The sequence below is a fragment of the Saccoglossus kowalevskii genome, chromosome 6 (genome assembly GCF_978046115.1).
Source record: "Saccoglossus kowalevskii chromosome 6, keSacKowa6.1, whole genome shotgun sequence".
NCBI lineage: Eukaryota > Metazoa > Hemichordata > Enteropneusta > Harrimaniidae > Saccoglossus > Saccoglossus kowalevskii.
In genome coordinates this window covers 3,038,552-3,047,854 of record NC_140646.1, presented here as the reverse complement: position 1 = coordinate 3,047,854, position 9,303 = coordinate 3,038,552, and positions in this window count along the sequence as shown.

The window sequence follows — 9,303 nt, the reverse complement described above, 5'->3', positions numbered from 1 at the left end:
CCAGTCTTGGAATATAGACAGGGGGATTCGGTGCCAGTCTTGGAATATAGACAGGGGATTCGGAGCCAGTCGTTGCATATAGACAGGGGAATTCGGTGCCAGTCTTGGCAAATAGACAGGGGGATTCAGTGCCAGTCGTTGCATATAGACATGGGAATTCGGTGCCAGTCTTGGAATATAGACAGGGGGATTCGGAGCCAGTTGTTGCATATAGACAGGGGGATTCGATGCCAGTCTTGGAATATAGACAGGGGGATTCGGAGCCAGTTGTTGCATATAGACAGGGGGATTCGATGCCAGTCTTGGAATATAGACAGGGGGATTCGGAGCCAGTCGTTGCATATAGACAGGGGGATTCGGTGCCAGTCTTGGAATATAGACAGGGGGATTCGGAGCCAGTCGTTGCATATAGACAGGGGAATTCGGTGCCAGTCTTGACATATAGACAGGGGGATTCGGTGCCAGTTGTTGCATATAGACAGGGGAATTCGGTGCCAGTCTTGCAATATAGACAGGGGTATTCGGTGCCAGTCGTTGCATATAGACAGGGGAATTCTGTGCCAGTCTTGGCAAATAGACAGGGGTATTCGGTGCCAGTCTTGGCATATAGACAGGGGGATACGGTGCCAGTCTTGGAATATAGACAGGAGGATTCGGAGCCAGTCATTGCATATAGACAGGGGGATTCGGTGCCAGTCTTGGAATATAGACAGGGGGATTCGGAGCCAGTCGTTGCATATAGACAGGGGGATTCGGTACCAGTCTTGGAATATAGACAGGGGGATTCGGAGCCAGTCGTTGCATATAGGCAGGGGAATTCGGTGCCAGTCTTGACATATAGACAGGGGGATTCGGTGCCAGTCTTGGAATATAGACAGGGGGATTCGGTGCCAGTCTTGGAATATAGACAGGGGGATTCGGAGCCAGTCTTGGCATATAGACAGGGGGATTCGTTGCCAGTCTTGGAATATAGACATGGGGATTCGGAGCCAGTCGTTGCATATAGACAGGGGGATTCGGTGCCAGTCTTGGAATATAGACAGGGGATTCGGAGCCAGTCGTTGCATATAGACAGGGGAATTCGGTGCCAGTCTTGGCAAATAGACAGGGGGATTCGGTGCCAGTCGTTGCTTGTAGACAGGGGAATTCGGTGCCAGTCTTGGAATATATAGACAGGGGAATTCGGTGCCAGTCTTGACATATAGACAGGGGGATTCGGTGCCAGTCGTTGCATATAGACAGGGGAATTCGGTGCCAGTCTTGGAATATAGACAGGGGGATTCGGAGCCAGTCGTTGCATATAGACAGGGGAATTCGGTGCCAGTCTTGACATATAGACAGGGGGATTCGGTGCCAGTCGTTGCATATAGACAGGGGAATTCGGTGCCAGTCTTGGAATATAGACAGGGGTATTCGGTGCCAGTCGTTGCATATAGACAGGGGAATTCGGTGCCAGTCTTGGCAAATAGACAGGGGTATTCGGTGCCAGTCTTGGCATATAGACAGGGGGATTCGGTGCCAGTCTTGGAATATAGACAGGGGGATTCGGAGCCAGTCATTGCATATAGACAGGGGATTCGGTGCCAGTTTTGGAATATAGACAGGGGGATTCGGAGCCAGTCGTTGCATATAGACAGGGGGATTCGGTACCAGTCTTGGAATATAGACAGGGGGATTCGGAGCCAGTCGTTGCATATAGACAGGGGAATTCGGTGCCTGTCTTGACATATAGACAGGGGGATTCGATGCCAGTCGTTGCATATAGACAGGGGAATTCAGTGCCAGTCTTGGAATATAGACAGGGGTATTCGGTGCCAGTCGTTGCATATAGACAGGGGGATTCGATGCCAGTCTTGGAATATATACAGGGGGATTCGGAGCCAGTCGTTGCATATAGACAGGGGGATTCGGTGCCAGTCTTGGAATATAGACAGGGGGATTCGGAGCCAGTCGTTGCATATAGACAGGGGAATTCGGTGCCAGTCTTGACATATAGACAGGGGGATTCGGTGCCAGTTGTTGCATATAGACAGGGGAATTCGGTGCCAGTCTTGCAATATAGACAGGGGTATTCGGTGCCAGTCATTGCATATAGACAGGGGAATTCGGTGCCAGTCTTGACATATAGACAGGAGGATTCGGTGCCAGTCGTGGCATATAGACAGGGGAATTCGGTGCCAGTCTTGGAATATAGACAGGGGTATTCGGTGCCAGTCGTTGCATATAGACAGGCGAATTCGGTGCCAGTCTTGGTAAATAGACAGGGGTATTCGGTGCCAGTCTTGGCATATAGACAGGGGGATTCGGTGCCAGTCTTGGTAAATAGACAGGGGGATTCGGTGCCAGTCGTTGCTTGTAGACAGGGGGATTCGGTGCCAGTCTTGGAATATATAGACAGGGGAATTCGGTGCCAGTCTTGACATATAGACAAGGGGATTCGGTGCCAGTCGTTGCATATAGACAGGGGAAATCGGTGCCAGTCTTGGAATATAGACAGGGGTATTCGGTGCCAGGCGTTGCATATAGACAGGGGAATTCGGTGCCAGTCTTGGAATATAGACAGGGGGATTCAGAGCCAGTCGTTGCATATAGACAGGGGGATTCGATGCCAGTCTTGGAATATAGACAGGGGGATTCGGAGCCAGTCGTTGCATATAGACAGGGGGATTCGGTGCCAGTCTTGGAATATAGACAGGGGGATTCGGAGCCAGTCGTTGCATATAGACAGGGGAATTCGGTGCCAGTCTTGACATATAGACAGGGGGATTCGGTGCCAGTCGTTGCATATAGACAGGGGAATTCGGTGCCAGTCTTGGAATATAGACAGGGGTATTCAGTGCTAGTCGTTGCATATAGACAGGGGGATTCGGTGCCAGTCTTGGCAAATAGACAGAGGTATTCGGTGCCAGTCTTGGCATATAGACAGGGGGATTCGGTGCCAATCTTGGAATATAGACAGGGGGATTCGGAGCCAGTCGTTGCATATAGACAGGGGGATTCGGTGCCAGTCTTGGAATATAGACAGGGGGATTCGGAGCCAGTCGTTGCATATAGACAGGGGAATTCGGTGCCAGTCTTGACATATAGACAGGGGGATTCGGTGCCATTCGTTGCATATAGACAGGGGAATTCGGTGCCAGTCTTGGAATATAGACAGGGGTATTCGGTGCCAGTCGTTGCATATAGACAGGGGAATTCGTTGCCAGTCTTGGCAAATAGACAGGGGTATTCGGTGCCAGTCTTGGCATATAGACAGGGGGATTCGGTGCCAGTCTTGGAATATAGACAGGGGGATTCGGAGCCAGTCATTGCATATAGACAGGGGATTCGGTGCCAGTCTTGGAATATAGACAGGGGGATTCGGAGCCAGTCGTTGCATATAGACAGGGGGATTCGGTACCAGTTTTGGAATATAGACAGGGGGATTCGGAGCCAGTCGTTGCATATAGACAGGGGAATTCGGTGCCTGTCTTGACATATAGACAGGAGGATTCGGTGCCAGTCGTTGCATATAGACAGGGGAATTCAGTGCCAGTCTTGGAATATAGACAGGGGTATTCGGTGCCAGTCGTTGCATATAGACAGGGGAATTCGGTGCCAGTCTTGGCAAATAGACAGGGGTATTCGGTGCCAGTCTTGGCATATAGACAGGGGGAATCGGTGCCAGTTGTTGCATATAGACAGGGGGATTCGGTGCCAGTCTTGGAATATAGACAGGGGGATTCGGAGCCAGTCGTTGCATATAGACAGGGGGATTCGGTGCCAGTCTTGGAATATAGACAGGGGGATTCGGTGCCAGTCTTGGAATATAGACAGGGGGATTCGGAGCCAGTCGTTGCATATAGACAGGGGAATTCGGTGCCAGTCTTGACATATAGACAGGGGGATTCGGTGCCAGTCGTTGCATATAGACAGGGGAATTCGGTGCCAGTCTTGGAATATAGACAGGGGTATTTGGTGCCAGTCATTGCATATAGACAGGGGAATTCGGTGCCAGTCTTGGCAAATAGACAGGGGTATTCGGTGCAAGTCTTGGCATATAGACAGCGGGATTCGGTGCCAGTCTTGGAATATAGACAGGGGGATTCGGAGCCAGTCGTTGCATATAGACAGGGGGATTCGGTGCCAGTCTTGGAATATAGACAGGGGGATTCGGAGCCAGTCGTTGCATATAGACAGGGGGATTCGGTGCCAGTCTTGGAATATAGACAGGGGGATTCGGTGCCAGTCTTGGAATATAGACAGGGGATTCAGAGCCAGTCGTTGCATATAGACAGGGGAATTCGGTGCCAGTCTTGACATATAGACAGGGAGATTCGGTGCCAGTCTTGGCATATAGACAGGGGAATTCGGTGCCAGTCTTGGCATATAGACAGGGCGATTCAGAGCCTGTCGTTGCATATAGACAGGGGAATTCGGTGCCAGTCTTGACGTATAGACAGGGGGATTCGGAGCCAGTCGTTGCATATATACAGGGGGATTCGGTGCCAGTCTTGACATATAGACAGGGAGATTCGGTGCCAGTCTTGGCATATAGACAGGGGGATTCGGTGCCAGTCTTGGAATATAGACAGGGGGATTCGGAGCCAGTCGTTGCATATGGACAGGGGGATTCGGTGCCAGTCTTGACATATAGACAGGGGGATTCGGTGCCAGTCTTGACATATAGACAGGGAGATTCGGTGCCAGTCTTGGCATATAGACAGGGGGATTCAGTGCCAGTCTTGACATATAGACAGGGGAATTCGGTGCCAGTCTTGACATATAGACAGGGGGATTCGGTGCCAGTCTTGACATATAGACAGGGGGATTCGGTGCCAGTCTTGACATATAGACAGGGGGATTCGGTGCCAGTCTTGACATATAGACAGGGAGATTCGGTGCCAGTCTTGGCATATAGACAGGGAGATTCGGTGCCAGTCATGACATATAGACAGGGGAATTCGGTGCCAGTCTTGACATATACACAGGGGGATTCGGTGCCGGTCTTGACATATAGACAGGGGGTTCGGTGCCAGTCTTGGAATATAGACAGGGGAATTCGGTGCCAGTCTTGGAATATAGACAGGGGTATTCGGTGCCAGTCGTTGCATATAGACACAGGAATTCGGTGCCAGTCTTGGCAAATAGACAGGGGTATTCGGTGCCAGTCTTGGCATATAGACAGGGGGATTGGTTGCCAGTCTTGGAATATAGACAGGGGGATTCGGAGCCAGTCGTTGCATATAGACAGGGGGATTCGGTGCCAGTCTTGGAATATAGACAGGGGGATTCGGAGCCAGTCGTTGCATATAGACAGGGGGATTCGGTGCCAGTCTTGGAATATAGACAGGGGGATTCGGTGCCAGTCTTGGAATATAGACAGGGGATTCGGAGCCAGTCGTTGCATATATACAGGGGAATTCGGTGCCAGTCTTGACATATAGACAGGGAGATTTGGTGCCAGTCTTGGCATATAGACAGGGGAATTCGGTGCCAGTCTTGGCATATAGACAGGGGGATTCGGAGCCAGTCGTTGCATATAGACAGGGGAATTCGATGCCAGTCTTGACATATAGACAGGGGGATTCGGAGCCAGTCGTTGCATATATACAGGGGGATTCGGTGCCAGTCTTGACATATAGACAGGGAGATTCGGTGCCAGTCTTGGCATATAGACAGGGGGATTCGGTGCCAGTCTTGGAATATAGACAGGGGGATTCGGAGCCAGTCGTTGCATATAGACAGGGGGATTCGGTGCCAGTCTTGACATATAGACAGGGGGATTCGGTGCCAGTCTTGACATATAGACAGGGAAATTCGGTGCCAGTCTTGGCATATAGACAGGGGGATTCAGTGCCAGTCTTGACATATAGACAGGGGAATTCGGTGCCAGTCTTGACATATAGACAGGGGGATTCGGTGCCGGTCTTGACATAAACACAGGGGGATTCGGTGCCAGTCTTGACATATAGACAGGGGGATTCGGTGCCAGTCTTGACATATAGACAGGGAGATTCTGTGCCAGTCTTGGCATATAGACAGGGAGATTCGGTGCCAGTCTTGACATATAGACAGGGGAATTCGGTGCCAGTCTTGACATATAAACAGGGGGATTCGGTGCCGGTCTTGACATATAGACAGGGGGTTCGGTGCCAGTCTTGGAATATAGACAGGGGAATTCGGTGCCAGTCTTGGAATATAGACAGGGGTATTCGGTGCCAGTCGTTGCATATAGACACGGGAATTCGGTGCCAGTCTTGGCAAATAGACAGGGGTATTCGGTGCCAGTCTTGGCATCTAGACAGGGGGATTGGTTGCCAGTCTTGGAATATAGACAGGGGATTTCGGAGCCAGTCGTTGCATATAGACAGGGGAATTCGGTGCCAGTCTTGACATATAGACAGGGGGATTCGGTGCCAGTCGTTGCATATAGACAGGGGAATTCGGTGCCAGTCTTGGAATATAGACAGGGGTTTTCGGTGCCAGTCGTTGCATATAAACAGGGGAATTCGGTGCCAGTCTTGGCAAATAGACAGGGGTATTCGGTGCCAGTCTTGGAATATAGACAGGGGGATTCGGAGCCAGTCGTTGCATATAGACAGGGGAATTCGGTGCCAGTCTTGACATATAGACAGGGGGATTCGGTGCCAGTCATTGCATATAGACAGGGGAATTCGGTGCCAGTCTTGGAATATAGACAGGGGGATTCGGTGCCAGTCTTGGAATATAGACAGGGGGATTCGGAGCCAGTCGTTGCATATAGACAGGGGGATTCGGTGCCAGTCTTGGAATATAGACAGGGGGATTTGGAGCCAGTCGTTGCATATAGACAGGGGGATTCGGTGCCAGTCTTGGAATATAGACAGGGGGATTCGGTGCCAGTCTTGGAATATAGACAGGAGATTCGGAGCCAGTCGTTGCATATAGACAGGGGAATTCGGTGCCAGTCTTGACATATAGACAGGGAGATTCGGTGCCAGTCTTGGCATATAGACAGGGGAATTCGGTGCCAGTCTTGGCATAAAGACAGGGGGATTCGGAGCCAGTCGTTGCATATAGACAGGGGAATTCGGTGCCAGTCTTGACATATAGACAGGGGGATTCGGAGCCAGTCGTTGCATATATACAGGGGGATTCGGTGCCAGTCTTGACATATAGACAGGGAGATTCGGTGCCAGTCTTGGCATATAGACAGGGGGATTCGGTGCCAGTCTTGGAATATAGACAGGGGGATTCGGAGCCAGTCGTTGCATATAGACAGGGGGATTCGGTGCCAGTCTTGACATATAGACAGGGGGATTCGGTGCCAGTCTTGACATATAGACAGGGAGATTCGGTGCCAGTCTTGGCATATAGACAGGGGGATTCAGTGCCAGTCTTGACATATAGACAGGGGAATTCGGTGCCAGTCTTGACATATAGACAGGGGGATTCGGTGCCGGTCTTGACATATAGACAGGGGGATTCGGTGCCAGTCTTGACATATAGACAGGGGGATTCGGTGCCAGTCTTGACATATAGACACGGAGATTCGGTGCCAGTCTTGGCATATAGACAGGGGGATTCTGTGCCAGTCTTGACATATAGACAGGGGAATTCGGTGCCAGTCTTGACATATAAACAGGGGGATTCGGTGCCGGTCTTGACATATAGACAGGGGGTTCGATGCCAGTCTTGGAATATAGACAGGGGAATTCGGTGCCAGTCTTGGAATATAGACAGGGGTATTCGGTGCCAGTCGTTGCATAAAGACACGGGAATTCGGTGCCAGTCTTGGCAAATAGACAGGGGTATTCGGTGCCATTCTTGGCATATAGACAGGGGGATTCGGTGCCAGTCTTGGAATATAGACAGGGGATTTCGGAGCCAGTCGTTGCATATAGACAGGGGAATTCGGTGCCAGTCTTGACATATAGACAGGGGAATTCGGTGCCAGTCGTTGCATATAGACAGGGGAATTCGGTGCCAGTCTTGGAATATAGACAGGGGCATTCGGTGCCAGTCGTTGCATATAGACAGGGGAATTCGGTGCCAGTCTTGACATATAGACAGGGGGATTCGGTGACAGTCGTTGCATATAGACAGGGGTATTCGGTGCCAGTCTTGGAATATAGACAAGGGTATTCGGTGCCAGTCGTTGCATATAGACAGGGGAATTCGGTGCCAGTCTTGGCAAATAGAAAGGGGTATTCGGTGCTAGTCTTGACATACATTGTATAGACAGGGAGATTCGGTGCCAGTCTTGACATATAGACAGGGGGATTCGGTGCCAGTCTTGGCATATAGACAGGGGGAATTCGGTGCCAGTCTTGGAATATAGACAGGGGGATTCGGTGCCAGTCTTGGAATATAGACAGGGGGATTCGGTGCCAGTCTTGACATATAGACTTGACATATAGACTTCAAGTCAATATCAATAAGACAAAAATTATTGTATTTAATAAATTAGGTAGGCTAATTGAAATGGATTTCTACCTAAATGATAACAAAATCCAAGTAGTTACATCATATAACTATCTTGGTATCATTTTTCAAAGTAATGGTAATTTTAAACTTGCCATTGAAAATCTGGTGATGAAAGCACAACGTGCATTAGGTATTCTTAGGCAAACTATCACTTTACATAACCAAACTCTTTCTATTAGTAATGCTTTACAGCTTTTTAAAAGTACAGTCTTACCGATCTTAATGTATGGCTCAGAAATTTGGGGGGCTTTTACCTTCAAGATTTACAAATCTAAACAGGATGATCAAATTGATACAAAATGATTAGTTAATAATCTCTTTAATGACAGATCACAATTTGAGCAACTTCACATTAAGTTCTGTAAGAGTGTATTTGGAGTGCACAGACGTTCAAGTAATATTGCTTCTAGAGCTGAACTTGGAAGTTATCCTGTTATTACTGAAATATGTGCACAATTATTTAAATACAAGAAAAGAATTGAAAACAACACCAGCAATTGCAGTCACTTAGTACATTGTGCTTACATCTCAGAAACCAAAATCAAAGGTAATACATGGGCAACATTTGTAAATAAATTACAGGAGATAACTAAAACTGGTGATGCTGATGACAATACTCTGCTTAAGTCAAAATTAAAAGAAATCTATGTTGAAAAAGTTTGGCTACCAACAGTCCAGACAACCCAAAACAATAAATTACGTACATACACTCAGTTCAAACCTACATATAAATTTGAACCATATTTGAATCAAGTAAAAAATGCACAACATAGAACCAGCTTCACCAAATTTAGCATATCTGCACATACCCTACCAATTGAAAAACTTAGATATCAAGGGATACCTCCAGAGGAA